Below are 14,871 nucleotides of genomic sequence, written 5' to 3' on the forward strand. Positions count from 1 at the left end.
GCAATGGACATTAGACTGGTGGAAAGCTGTCCTTTGGTCTGATGAGTCCAAATTTGAGATTTTTGGTTCCAACCGTCGTGTTTTTTGTGAGACACAGAGTAGATGAACAGATGATCTCTGCATGTGTAGTTCCCACCGTGAAGCATGGAAGAGGAGGTGTGATGGTGTGGGGGTGTTTTTCTGGTGACACTGTCAGTGATGTATTTATAATTCAAGGCACACTTAACCAGCATGGCCACCACAGCATTCTGCAGCAATAAACCATCCAATCTGGTTTGTGCTTAGTGGGACTATAATTTGCTTTTCAACAGGACAATGACCCAACACACCTCCAGGCTGTGTAAGGGCTAGTTGACCAAGAACGAGAGTGATGGAGTGCTGCATCAGATGACCTGGCCTCCACAATCACCCGACCTCAACCCAGTTGAGATGGTTTGGGATTAGTTGGAACGCAGATTGAAGGAAAAGCAGCCAACAAGTGCTCAGCATATGTGGGAACTCCTTCGAGACTGTTGGAAAAGCATTCCAGGTGAATCTGGTTGAGAGAATGCCACGAGTGCGCAAAGCTGTCATCAAGGCAAAGGGTGGCTACTTTGAAGAATCTAAAATCTATAATACATTTTGATTTGTTTAGCACTTATTGGTTACTACATGATTCCATGTGTTATTTCGTAGTTTTGATACCTTCACTATTATTCTACAATGTAGAAAATAGTCCAAATAAATAAAAACCCTTAAATGAGTAGGTGTACAAACTTTTGACTGGTACTGTATGTCTCATCATAATTTTATCCCAGAGATCTACAGACAGTTCCTTGAACTTCATGGTATAGTTTCAGCTCTGACATGCAATGTCAACTGTGGGACCTTATATAGACAGGTGTGTTTCTTTCTAAATCATGTCCAAACAATTGAATTGGCCACGGGTGGACTCCAATGAAGTTGTATTGACATCTTAATGATGATCAAAGGAAATTGGATGTACCTGAGGTCTATTTGGAGTGTCATAGCAAAGGGGTGTGAATACTTCTCAAAATGATATAGTTCTGCATTTAATTGTCAATAAATGTGGAAACATTTCTAAAAACATTTTTTCACTTTGTCATTATGCAGTGTGTCGATGGGTGAAAAAATAAATACATTTTGAATTCAGGCTGTAACAACAAAATGTGGAATAGGTCAAGGGGCATGAATACTTTCCAAATGCACATATTCATATTGTGCGTTTTCTTTTGTCATTAGTACTGTGAGTGTCAGCGCCATATGTGGCCTATTGGCTATGAGCAGGAAGCTCAGGTGTGGGTAGATGAGACCTGGGTGTAATAACGTCTGAGGAAATCATTAAGGAAAGCGCTTGAGTACCCTGTGCGACAGGCAGGTCCCGCTCCTTGATGAGATTGTGTGCATATTGTGGCATGAGATGTTCATTAGTGAGGTGTGAAATGAGGGATGGGAGCATGGGGGAGGGGTGCGCAGCCCACACGTTTGGAGATATGGGGAGGGGGAGAAAAAGGCAGAGAGGGGAGGGAGGGGGAGTCACCAAGGCTACTATTCTAAAATGAGTAGCTGCTGTGTCAGCCTGGTCTCATAGACTAGACATAACATAGTAAATGTAGATCCAGGACATTAAAATGAGTATGATATGCTATGTTTGGTATGGTTACATAACACAGAAGGTTACTTAAATCAAAAATGAAAGGAGGGTAGTTGGTCGGGGTGGATGGGTGGGCATATATAGCGAGAACATCAAGTAGCCAAAGATTGCCTGTTTGAAACTCATCACGGACAACTTTAGCATTTTATCAACTTTGCAACTACTTACTACTTTTTAGCTACTTTGCAACTATTTCGCATGTTAGCTAACCCTTCCCCTAACCCTTTAACCTAACTCCTAACCCAAACCCCTAACCATAACAGGGGCTGCAGCTTGACTCAACTGCGAAGCACAGAACCTCTAGCCTAGCTAACATTAGCCACAAAAAAAATTGAATTTCTAACATATCTTATGTATTGAAAATTTGTAACATATTGTATGAATTGCAATTTGTAATATATCATACAATTCTTAACATATCATACAAAATGGATGATGGACATCCACAAATGAATACTTACCATATGAAACATGATATCATACTAAATAGAGAGAGACAGATTTAGATGTTCCATGTTATGTCTAACCCTATGTCCAGGTTGACTGTGTAGGAGAGGCAGGCAACAAAGGCGAGTGAGATGCACAGGCTGCTGCTGTTTTGTTTTTCTTCATTTCATTTTAAAGGAGGAGAAGAGAACAGAAGGTGAGAGGAGGAGGAGGAAGGTGGGCAGGGAGTACAAGCAGCGAAAGAAAAGCGCCTGCTTTTCGAGAGAGAGAGAGCATCCTAATAGGACAGGGGCTGCAGCTTGACTAAATTGCTTAGTACAGAAGGGGGAGACAGGAAAAAGGAGTGAGCAACGACAAAAGAAGAGAGAGGGTGGGAGGGGCAACAAAGATCTGTCAGATGAGGCTTGAGACGCTTCTATTTTCTGTGTGGTCTCCTTTATTACAGGGCGTTCTGAAGGGGCAGCATCAGTGTGTCTCTTGCGCATGATCAGCTGTCTACGCACCCCTTCTGCCGGGAGTCAACACATATCTCAACATCTCTCCGCCAGAGACAGAAAGAAAAACACCCGCTCTCCTCCGCTATTTGAGGTAGGTAAACGCGCATTTACATTTTCTTGTCGCACTATCAGATAAGATTTCTGTTTTCTGACCTGTAAAGATTTATGCAGTTTAAAGGTTGTCATTACCTATCGTTAAGGGTTTCAAAAAGCATGATGTTGCTAGAGCAGTTGTTGGGGTTCGACTGTTATGAAAGGGTTCCCATTTTCCGTTTTCATTTCATTAGACGCAACTGTGCATGGGATAGAGATACGCACTTATACACCATTTAGAATGAGGGGCTAAATGTTTCATCTTGTTTTGGGACACATTATGTTTTGGGACACATTATGGATTATACCCATAGTTTGCAGGATCAAACAGGGGCATCCCATCGGGCACAGGCGTCAATTCAATGTATATTCCACGTTGGTACAACGTAATTTAATTCAAGCAGTGTATGTCCAGTGGGATGGTTCATGCTCCATTGACAGACGCCTGATTGGTAAAAAGTAAAACTGTAGGTTGTGTTTCGGGTCTGTTACACCTAAAGTGATAGGCAGCCCAGCTTAGTGGTACAGGGGTAGAGAAACCCCACGGCTGCTCCCGGGGCGCTATTCCGTCAGCCCTACCATCATCATGCGCCGCTGATGAGCACGTTTCGCGGGCAGGTGCGTATGGCTGTCTGCTGGCAGGCTGGTATACCGCGCACAGTGTCTTGCGCGTGCGTGCGTGGGTACACACACACACACACATTAATATGAAGCACCTTCTGACAGTGATGTTTACCTTTAAAGGTCTGCTGAGCAAGAGTAGGAAAGGGCACTTGCAATTTATTGATACATATCATATTACTAATATAATGGTGAAGGACATACGGCATTCAGAAGATACGCATATCTCGCTGTCTTTCTCCCAGATGTTAAAGCACCACTCCAGACAGTTCATGTTGTATGTTAATATTACCCTTTTTATATAAAAGCCTATTCAGCTTTCCATTTATCTGGAGCGACAGCACAGTTAGTGCATAAAAAGTCTCCATTATATCAACAGAACGCCTCTAAAGTAAGTTTTAATAACATGCATAGTACTGTGAATTGATAAAATAGAAACACACAAGTGGAGAGTGGAGGGTGAAGGTGTATGTTTTTGCTTTTTTGATCTGGTCTATTTGGCAAGGCAACACTGTAGCATTGTTGAGCGCAGAAATTGGGAAGGCTGAGAGGCAAGGACAGAGGGATAGAGATGGTAGAGATGGGTCTCTATCACTCTAAATAACCATAATCTAGACATTGTACACCTGTTAAAGTCTTGCATTTTGGTGAGGAGAATGCCCTGGTTATCCTCCAGTTGAGATGTTAGCTACAGAGTGAATATACTTAGCCTTGAGGAGCTCGCTAGTCTTTTTCTCTGTGTTGCTGTAGCAGCAGGGTCCTCCTCCCATGTGAAAGCCAGCAAGGTCACCGCATGTTGTATCACTACCACCTGAATAACGATCAGGGTGAGGCCTGGGAGTGGCCCACACTGTATGGGCAGCCGCTATGCACATTCCCTTTCTTCTTATTTTGCTGATGATATGCTGGGGTTCCTTTCACTTTCAACTTGACAAGGTTAGCCCTCCCTGGATATTCCTTTGGCTGGAGTGTCTGTCTTTCCCCCGTTGCCTGTGTCTGTGTGTCTCAGTGACCCACCGCCAGCTCAAAGACTCCTTCTGCTCCTTATAACGAGGGGCAGACCACAGGGGTCAATCCTCCCTCTGTGTGTGTGTGTGTGTGTGTGTGTGTGTGTGTGTGTTTGGGCATGCATATTCAGTACCAGTCAAAAGTTTGGACACACCTACTCATTCAAGATTTTTCTTAATTTTACTATTTTCTACATTGTAGAATAATAGTGACGACATCAAAACTATGAAATAACACATATGGAATTATGTAGTAACCAAAAAAGTTTCAAACAAATCAAAAAATATTTTATATTTGAGATTCTTCAAAGTAGCCACCCTTTGCCTTGATGACAGCTTTGCACACTCTTGGCATTCTCTCAACCAGCTTCACCTGGAATGCTTTTCCAACAGTCTTGAAGGAGTTCCCACATATGCTGAGCACTTGTTGACTGCTTTTCCTTCACTCTGCGGTTCAACTCATCCCAAACCATCTCAATTGGGTTGAGGTCGGGTGATTGTGGAGGCCAGATCATCTGATGCAGCAATCCATCACACTCGTTCTTGGTCAAATAACCCTTACACAGCCTGGAGGTGTGTTGGGTCAAAATAAATGATAGTCCCACTAAGTGCAAACCAGATGGGATGGCGCATCGCTGCAGAATGTTGTGGTAGCCATACTGGTTAAGTGTGCCTTAATTTCTAAATAAATCACTGACAGTGTCACCAGCAATGCTCCCACACACCATCACACCTCCTCCTCCATGCTTCTCGGTGAGAACCACACTTGCTGAGATCATCCGTTCACCTACTTTGCATCTCACAAAAACACGACGGTTGGAACCAAAAATCTCAAATTTGGACTCATCAGACCAAAGGACAGCTTTCCACCGGTCTAATGTCCATTGCTCGTGTTTCTTTGCCCAACTAAGTCTCTTCTTATTGTTGTCCTTTAGTAGTGTTTTTTTGCAGCAATTTGACCATGAAGGCCTGATTCATGCAGTCTCCTCTGAACAGTTGATGTTGAGATGTGTCTGTTACTTGAACTCTGTGAAGCATTTATTTGGGCTGCAATTTCTGAGGCTGGCAACTCTAATGCACTTATCCTCTGCAGCGGAGGTAACTCTGGGTCTTCCTTTCCTGTGGTGGTCTTCATGTGAGCCAGTTTCATCATAGTGCTTGATGGCTTTCGCGACTGCACTTGAAGAAACTTTCAAAATTCTTGACCTGGCCTTCTGTCATCATGAAGTGCTTTGAGAGACTAGTCAATGATCATATCACCTCTACCTTACCTGTCACCCTAGATCCAATTCAATTTGCTTACTGCCCCAATAGTTCCACAGACGATGCAATCGCCATCTCACTGCACACTGACCTATCCCATCTGGACAAGATGAATACCTATGTAAGAATGCTGTTCATTGACTACATTGACAACACCTACTGTCTTTAACTCTGAATGCTCGGCTATGAAAAATCAATTGACATTTACTCCTGAGGTGATGACCTGTTGCACCCTTTACAACCACTGCAATTATTATTATTATTTGACCTTGCTGGTCATCTATGAACATTTGAACATCTTGGCCATGTACTTTTATAATCTCAACCCGGCACAGCCAGAAGAGGACTGGCCACCCCTCAGAGCCTGGTTCCTCTCTAGGTTTCATCCTAGGTTCCTGCTTTTCTAAAGAGTTTTTCATTGCCACCGTGCTTCTACATCTTCATTGCTTGCTGTTTGGGGTTTTAGGCTGTGTTTCTGTATAGCACTTTGACATCGGCTGATGTAAAAATGGCTTTATAAATACATTTGATTGATTGATTGAATACAGCTCAGTATTCGACACCATAGTACCCTCCAAGCTCATCATTAAGCTTGAGGCCCTGGGTCTCGTCCCCGCCTTGTATAATTGGGTCCTGGTCTTCCTGACAGGCCGCCCCCAGATGGTGAAGGTAGGAAACAACATCTCTACTTCGCTGATCCTCAACACTGGGGCCCCACAAGGGTGCGTGTTCAGCCCCCTCCTGTACTCATTGTTCACCCATGACTGCGTGGCCACACACACCTCCAACTCAATCATAAAGTTTGCAGATGACACAACAGTAGTAGGCTTGATTACCAACAATGACAAGACAGCCTACAGGGAGGAGGTGAGGGCTTTCAGAGTGTGGTGTCAGGAAAATAACCTCTCACTCAACTGGACAGCAGTGGAGAAGGTGGAAAGTTCCTCGGTGTTCATATCACTGACAAACTGAAATGGTCCACCCACACAGACAGCATGGTGAAGAAGGCGGAACAGCGCCTCTTCAACCTCAGGAGGCTGAAGAAATTTGGCTTGTCACCTAAAACCCTCACAAACTTTTACAGATACACAATTGAGAGCATCCTGAGAGCATCCTGGTATGGCAACTGCACCGCCCACAACTGCAGGGCTCTCAAGAGGGTGGTGCGGTCTGCACAACGCATCACCGGAAGCAAACTACCTGCCCTCCAGGACACCTACAGCACCCGATGTCACAGGAAGGCCAAAAAGATAAATCAAGGACAACAACCACCCGAGCCACTGCCTGTTCACCCCGCTATCATCCAGAAGGCGAGGTCAGTACAGGTGCATCAAAGCTGGAACCGAGAGACTGAAAAACAGCTTCTATCTCAAGGCCATATGATTGTTAAACAGCCATCCCTAGCACAGAGAGGCTGCTGCCTATAGATAGATAAATAATGGTTAAATAAAAATGTAATAAAATATACAGACTTGAAATTATTGGCCACTTTAATAAATAGAACACTAGTCACTTTAAAAATGCCACTTTAACAATGTTTACATATCTTGCATTACTCATCTCATATGTATATACTGTATTCTATACAATATTCTGCATCTTAGCCTATGCCGCTCTGACATTGCTCATCTATATATTTATACATTCTTATTCTCTTCCTTTACTTAGATATGTGTGTATAAGGTTTTTTTGTGGAATTGTTTTATATTAGTTGTTAGGTATTGCTGCACTGTCGGAACAAGAAGCATTTTGCTACACTTGCAATAACATCTGCTAGCCATGTGTATGTGACCAATAAAATTTTATTTTATTTTATTTTATTTGAATTGAAATACATTCCAGGTGACAACCTAATGAAACAGGTCGAGAGAATGCCAAGAGTGTGCAAAACTGTCATCAAGGAAAAGGGTGGCTACTTTGAAGAATCTCAAATATATTTGTTTAACACTTTTTTGCTTACTACATTAATCCATGTTTTATTTCATAGTGTTATTCTACAATGTAGAAATGAGTAAAAATAAAGAAAAACCCTTGAATGAGTAGGTGTGTCCAAACTTTTGACTGGTACTGTATGTGTGCATGTTTTACTCAGTGACTCATGGCACCAACCAATAACTTGTGGAGCTGTCAGAACATCTCAGAATCTTAAATCAACATCCAATGGAAGCGAGAGGAATTCTTTGTCTCAGACTGGCAAATAGAATGTTGGTGGAATGCTTTGCTCTGTATGGAACCCTCTCAGATATAGAAATATTAGGCTACAGTAGTACTTCCACAGTATCCTGTGATACCAGACAAACTGTTTGGCTGCATGGTACAATGGTCCCCTTTAGGATCTGAATTATACAATGACTGTTGTAACTGTCCTGGAAATTGTGGACTAGACCAACTAACTCCTTATAGGGGTGTTCACAGCAATGTTTTGAAGGTTCTGGGGGTGATCTGCATCCTACTTCATCTAAATTCTCCAAAGCTCCTCTTTGATAGTCCCTCTAGACCCCTCAATCTCAACACTGAAGCCAATTCCACAGCATTTTTTCATTGTTCCCATCTAATCAGGGACTAATTTAGACCTGGGACACAAGGTGGGTGAAATTAATTATCAGGTAGAAGAGAAATCCAGCAGGCTCCAGACCTCATAGAGTAAGAGTTGAATACCCCTGCTCAAGATGATTCCACTGGACCATCTCTGCCCTGACCTTCTAGTCTCTCATTTTACATTTACATTTTAGTCATTTAGCAGACACTCTTATCCAGAGCAACTTACAGTAGTGAATGCATACATTTTTGAAAATATTTTTGTTAAATAAAATTCTGTACTGGTCCGCCGTCGGAATCGAACCCACAACACTGGCGTTGCAAACACCATGCTCTACCAACTGAGCCACACGGTCTCTGTCTAGAGCGATGACGTCATAGTGTTTAGCTGGGTCGTGTTCAGAAGGCATGGAACGGGAGAACATATTATCAAACTGAGTTACTTCTTATCCAATGAAAACATACAGCACATTTTTAAGTAGCAAAAACTCTCCCTGTCTCTGACTGTCTTTAGCTCTGTCTGTCTGTCGTCCTTTCTCTCTTTCTTGCTCTTTCTCTTTTTCTTTCTCTGCTGTGGTCTCACTTGTAAAATTCCTCTTCTGAACTCCCAACCCCCAGCAGGGGACAGTAGTTTGGTGAGAATGTTCTATCCTGATGACACGCCATCCCTCCCGGTCATCTTATCTCTCCTGCAGAGATGAATGAGTTCAATGGGTCTGATTTCACACACACACACACACACACACACACACACACACACACCACAAACATTCTTTTCTCATGAAACTATCGTGGTCAGTGTGATAACGTGCATGACTAATAGTTGGAGGGGTGAGACTGTTGAGACTGTGACACTTGTTCTTTCTAGCTCAGTGCAGTAGATAAGGGCTGAGAGTTATGACCCCGGGTGATTAGATGTGACCTCCGTCTGACTGAGCTCTGATCTGGTCTCACACTGCTGGGGAGTTCACACACGTCCCTGTGAATTAACCACCTAAAGCACTCTGCAAATGGATAGCTGAGTGGGAGACAGAGAGCTGAGTGTGTGTGTGTGTGTGTGTGTGTGTGTCTGCAACCGCACGTGTTAAAATGGGTTTGAAATGTGTGAAAGAAAGAGCAATGTATGTGCTCTTTTTTTTGACACCATAAATGTATGGTGTGTGTTTGTGTGATCTGCTTCACGAATGTGCGCGTGCTTTCCAATGTGTGTGTCAGTCTGAGTGCAGACTGGTTGGCTGGAGGGGTGTGGGAGTACTGGGACTGTCAGGGCAGCAGATAGAAGCCCAGCAGCAGCAGAAGTGCAAATTAAAAGTCAGTGGAGCGCTGTAGGAGAACACGATGCAGACTGCTAATGCTATGTCCCCGCACAGCTAGCCAGCTATTACACTGATAATGTTAGGGCAGCGTAGCTAACTACTACATTGGTAATGTCAGGGCAGCTCTAGCAAGCTAACACCGAGCCATGGCAGGACAGAGCACTGGGTGTTTACAAGGAAAAGAACATGAGGTTTAAGGGAAAGCGGGAAAGAGAGTAAGAGACATACTTAGAAAGAGCAAGGCATAGGCCTAGAGAGAGCGAGAGAGAGAGAAAGAGCGGGACTCAAGGAGAGTGGAAGAGAGGACAACACACAAACAGAGATACTTTAGATAGAGAGAGCAAATATCATTCACCGGTACATCCACACAACACTTGCATAAACAATGCGAGGGCCTTATTACTGTGACACTTTCCGGGAGATATAGTTCAATTGGTACAGTCAGTGCAGTCTCACAACCTTAATGGTCCACCACTGTCTCGCTCAGAGCCAGTGCTGGCTGACCTTGAATCATTTATTTAAAAAATAAATACATATATATATAGCCACCCACGCTGCAGCAGGCAGCCATTCACATCCACACAGGCAACATACTGCATACACACAGTAGGAGGAAGTTACCCCTAAATGCTGATCTAAGGTTGGTTTTGTGTTTGAAGGTGAACATTGGGTGAGGGGAAGCTGAACCTAGATCTGTCTCTTTTTTTTAGCAAGGCTATTCGTTCACACAGGCAACAGATGAGACATTGAACCAAGGTCCCGACTCAATAGTCATTAAAAACCTGTCACAGGAGTGGGTGTACTAAACCCCAGTGTACTGGTTGGCTCAGTTCCCAACCTGGCAGCTCATACTGCTACACTAACATAATAATGCCCAGCTAGCCCAGCTCCCCTCCCCTGTAACTCTTCTCCAGATCATTGCTGTGCTCTCAGTGAGCTTACCTGTGAAGGGAAGTTCAATGGCAGTAGGCTAGACACACAGCCTCATTAAACTTTAACTGTTTCAGAGAGGGCCTCTGCTACATCACCAAAGTTAGGCTGCACCTCTTAAAGCTTTTTTGGGAGCGAGTAACCTTTAGAGATTATATTTCTCATTTCATTTGACACAGCTTTTGCCTCACGGAATCCAACTGGGGTTTCCCTAAAACCAAGGAAAGCCATTTGAATAATGGATACAGCTAATGCTTTTTGAGGTATTGGGCAGAAATAAAATGATGTACTTATTTCTAAAGGACATTGCGCTGAGTTGGGGTTTGGGGGCCTTGGCACCAGAACTATGAAAATGTAAAGTAAGTAAGATTTCCCTAGATGAGAAGAAATGTCCCTGAAACGATTGTGCATTGTGAATATGATCTATGGTCATTATAATTTGTGGAGGTTTTAGATGACTGACAATTGCAGGCCAGATTTGTATTTTGAGTGCCTGCTAATCAATCAGCCATCCAAAACATGGCGTGCAGCTATTCGTTTGCAGATCATTTTTGAGGACTCAGATTTTTCCGCTCTCTTTCCCTCCTTCTCATGTCCTTCAGTACATTTCCCCTTTCTTCCCTAAGCCTGTTAGTCTTCCACCCTGAACACTGATGTTTAAATCTCTGCCTGCCTTTCTTCCTCCTTGCTGAGGCATGAGCTGTTCTTCTGAATGATCTCTTATTCTAACCCAGCCAGCCTGTGCTTCTGATAGCCGTAACAAAGCACTTAGCATCAGCTCACTTCAATCAGACCTCATTTACTGTATCTCAAAGCTGCAGCTCTTCATGTGTGTCTGTTAGAGCTGAGAGGCCCTATAGAACACTGGGCTCTGTCGCTCCAGATGGAAAACTGCCTACTGCCTGATATAACTCCATCTCATTTGGGAAGTGATTGTTAGTTACAGTAGCTAGTTGCTACCTCCGTCCGAGATGACCATATCTGTATTCAATAGGGAATCTCAAATTATTTCAAGGTTGATCCACACAACACTTTCTCCAACACTATGCCCACCACACAGACAGATTTTTCTACAGTATTAAATACAGCACCTATGAAAAACGTTCTAGCTCGGCCAAGACACATGTAACACATCTTACAGCGACGTGCAGTCAGGGTAGGCAGGGTAGGCAGTGCTTACCCTGTGATAATCTAATAAAGAAAGATGTTATGAAAAAAAACGAATTAAAGAAAAGATATATATAAAATAGTTTTTCACAATGCTTCTGGTGTTTTTTATGCCAAAATCTAAAAATGTGTTGAAACGGCATTAAAACCTCAGGAAAGGTGCTAGGGTATTCATGCCTTTCATTCCATCCATTCAAAGCCACCGCAATCTTTGACGTGCGCAGCCTTTCCTGACTCCAGTCAATGTTAATGGACAGGGTCAGCATAGGCATTGCTGCTTTGCCTTGCTTGAAGCAGCTTAAATTGAGCCGATTTCATATTTTGTGCATGCCTATAGCCTAAACATGTTGTGTGGGTATTGCCCTTGCAAAAGCTGTGCACATTTGGGTGTGTCTACATAATTTGGAGCTCGCAACCCCCCTTGAACTGAACAAAATTGGCGAGCAAAAACAACCTGTTACCAGACTAATGGTGACTATTGCACTTTTTTTTATGTGGCTGGATCAGCTTTAATATTGCGGATAGATTGTAGCTTCCATCAATGTAATTGTCTGCGTCATTTCCAATCCCTCAAATATTTTTGGGGTAAATATATATATATATTTACATATACAGTTGAAGTCGGAAGTTTACATACACCTTAGCCAAATACATTTAAACTCAAGTTTTTCACAATTTCTGACATTTAATCCAAGGAAAATTCCTTGTCTTAGGTCAGTTAGGATCACCACTTTATTTTAAGAATGTGAAATGTCAGAATAATAGTAGAGAGAATAATTTATTTCAGCTTTTATTTCTTTCATCACATTCCCAGTATTTGGTAGCATTGCCTTTAAACTGTTTAACTTGGGTCAAACGTTTCGGGTAGCCTTCCACAAGCTTCCCACAATAAGTTGGGTGAATTTTGCCCATTCCTCCTGACAGAGCTGGTGTAACTGAGTCAGGTTTGTAGGCCTTCTTGCTCGCACACGCTTTTTCAGTTCTGCCCACAAATTGTCCATAGTATTGAGGTCAGGGCTTTGTGATGGCCACTCCAATACCTTGACTTTGTTGTCCTTAAGCCATTTTGCCACAACTTTGGAAGTATGCTTGGTGTCATTGTCCATTTGGAAGACCTATTTGCGACCAAGCTTTAACTTCCTGACTGATGTCTTGAGATGTTGCTTCAATATATCCAAATCATTTTCTTACCTCATGATGCCATCGAGTTTGTGAAGTGCAACAGTCCCTCCTGCAGCAAAGCACCCCTAAAACATGATGCTGCCACCCCCGTGCTTCACGGTTGGGATGATGTTCTTCGGCTTGCAAGCCTCCCCCTTTTTCCTCCAAACATAACGATGGTCATTATGGCCAAACAGTTCAATTTTTGTTTCATCAGACCAGAGGATATTTCTCCAAAAAGTACGATCTTTGTCCCCATGTGCAGTTGCAACCCGTAGTCTGGCTTTTTATGGTGGTTTTGGAGCAGTGGCTTCTTCCTTGCTGAGCTGACTTTCAGGTTAAGTCGATATAGATAGATTTGTACCTGTTTCCTCCAGAATCTTCACAAGGTCCTTTGCTGTTGTTCTGGGATTGATTTGCACTTTTCGCACCAAAGTACGTTCATCTCTAGGAGATGGAACGCGTCTCCTCCTGAGCGGTATGACGGCTGCGTGGTCCCATGGTGTTTATACTTGCATACTATTGATTGTACAGATGAACGTGGTACCTTCAGCCGATTGGAAATTGCTCCCATGGATGAACCAGACTTGTGGAGGTCTACCATTTTCTGATGTCTTGGCTGATTTCTTTAGATTTTCCCATGATGTCAAGCAAAGAGGCACTGAGTTTGAAGGTAGGCCTTGAAATACATCCACACGTACACCTCCAATTGACTCAAATGATGTCAATTAGCCTATCAGAAGCTTATAAAGCCATGACATCATTTTCTGGAATTTTCCAAGCTGTTTAAAGGCACAGTCCACTTAGTGTATGTACATTTCTGACCCACTGGAATTGTGAAACAGTTAATTATAAGTGAAATAATCTGTCTGTAAACAAATGTTGGAAACATTTCTTGTGTCATGCACAAAGTAGATGTCCTAACCGACTTGCCAAAACTATAGTTTGTTAACAAGAAATTTGTGGAGTGGTTGAAAAACGAGTTTTAATGACTCCAACCTAAGTGTATGTAAACTTCCGAATTCAACTGTATACACACATATATACTTACATGGTACTGTTCAGAAGTTTGGTGTCACTTACAAATATCCTTGCTTTTGAAAGAAAATCACATTTTTTGTCCATTAAAATAACATCAAATTGATCAGAAATACAGTATAGACATTGTTAATGTTGTAAATGACTATTGTAGCTGGAAACGGCAGATTCTTTCATGGAATATCTACATAGGTGTACATTGGCCCATTATCAGCAACCATCACTCATGTGTTCCAATGGCACACTATGTTAGCTAATACAAGTTTATCATTTTAAAAGGCTAATTAATCATTAGAAAACCCTTTTGCAATTATGTTAGCACAGCTGAAAATGGTTGTTCTGATTAAAGAAGCAATAAAACTGGCCTCCTTTGGACTAGTTGAGTATCTGGAGCATCAGCATATGTGGGTTCGATTACAGGCTCAAAATGGCCAGACACAAAGCACTTTCTTCTGAAACTCGTCAGTCTATTCTTGTTCTGAGAAATGAAGGCTATTCCATGTGAGAATATCTCATACAAGATCTCCTACAATGCTGTGTACTACTCCGCTTTGAACTACCCCCTTCAAAAAACTGTGCAAACTGGCTCTAACCAGAAGAGAAAGAGGAGTGGGAGGCCCCTGTGCACAACTGAGCAAGAGGACAAGTAAATTAGAGTGTCTAGTTGAGAAACAGACGCCTCACAAGTCCTCAACTGGCAGTTTCATTAAAAAGTACCCACAAAACATCAGTCTCAACGTCGACAGTGAGAGGCTACTCCGAGGTGCTGGCCCTCTAGGCATAGTTCCTCTGTCCAGTGTCTGTGTTCTTTTGCCCTTCTTAATCTTTTTGTTTTATTGATCTGACTGAGATGGCGTTTTCTTTGCAACTCTACCTAGAAGGCCAGCATTCCGGAGTTGCCTCTTCACTGTTGACGTTGAGACTTACTTCAAATCAAATCAAAGTTTACTTACAGGCTTTAACCAACTGTGCTATTTTTAAGTAAAAAAATAGGTATTAGGTGAACAATAGATAAGTAAAGAAATTAACCTCTCCAGCGTCTCATCCCGTCAGCGGGATCAAAATCCAGCGAAAAATCATATCGCCAATTAGCATTAAAAAAATCATAATTTAAAAAAAAATAATTATATATATATTTT

At 42.5% G+C, this 14,871-nt stretch overlaps 1 protein-coding gene across 2 annotated transcripts in view; it reads left to right on the top strand.

Moving 5' to 3' along the window:
• Window positions 1–2,382: 2,382 nt before the first annotated feature.
• LOC106565094 (contactin-2) overlaps window positions 2,383–14,871 on the top strand; it is a 120,018-nt gene continuing 107,529 nt past the window's right edge. For both annotated transcript variants that reach the window (XM_014131781.2, XM_014131780.2), the window contains exon 1: window positions 2,383–2,689. The gene's annotated coding sequence lies outside the window, so the exon portion shown is untranslated. The remainder of the gene's footprint in view (window positions 2,690–14,871) is intronic.

The sequence above is a fragment of the Salmo salar genome, chromosome ssa12, assembly GCF_905237065.1.
Source record: "Salmo salar chromosome ssa12, Ssal_v3.1, whole genome shotgun sequence".
In the NCBI taxonomy this organism is placed as follows: domain Eukaryota; kingdom Metazoa; phylum Chordata; class Actinopteri; order Salmoniformes; family Salmonidae; genus Salmo; species Salmo salar.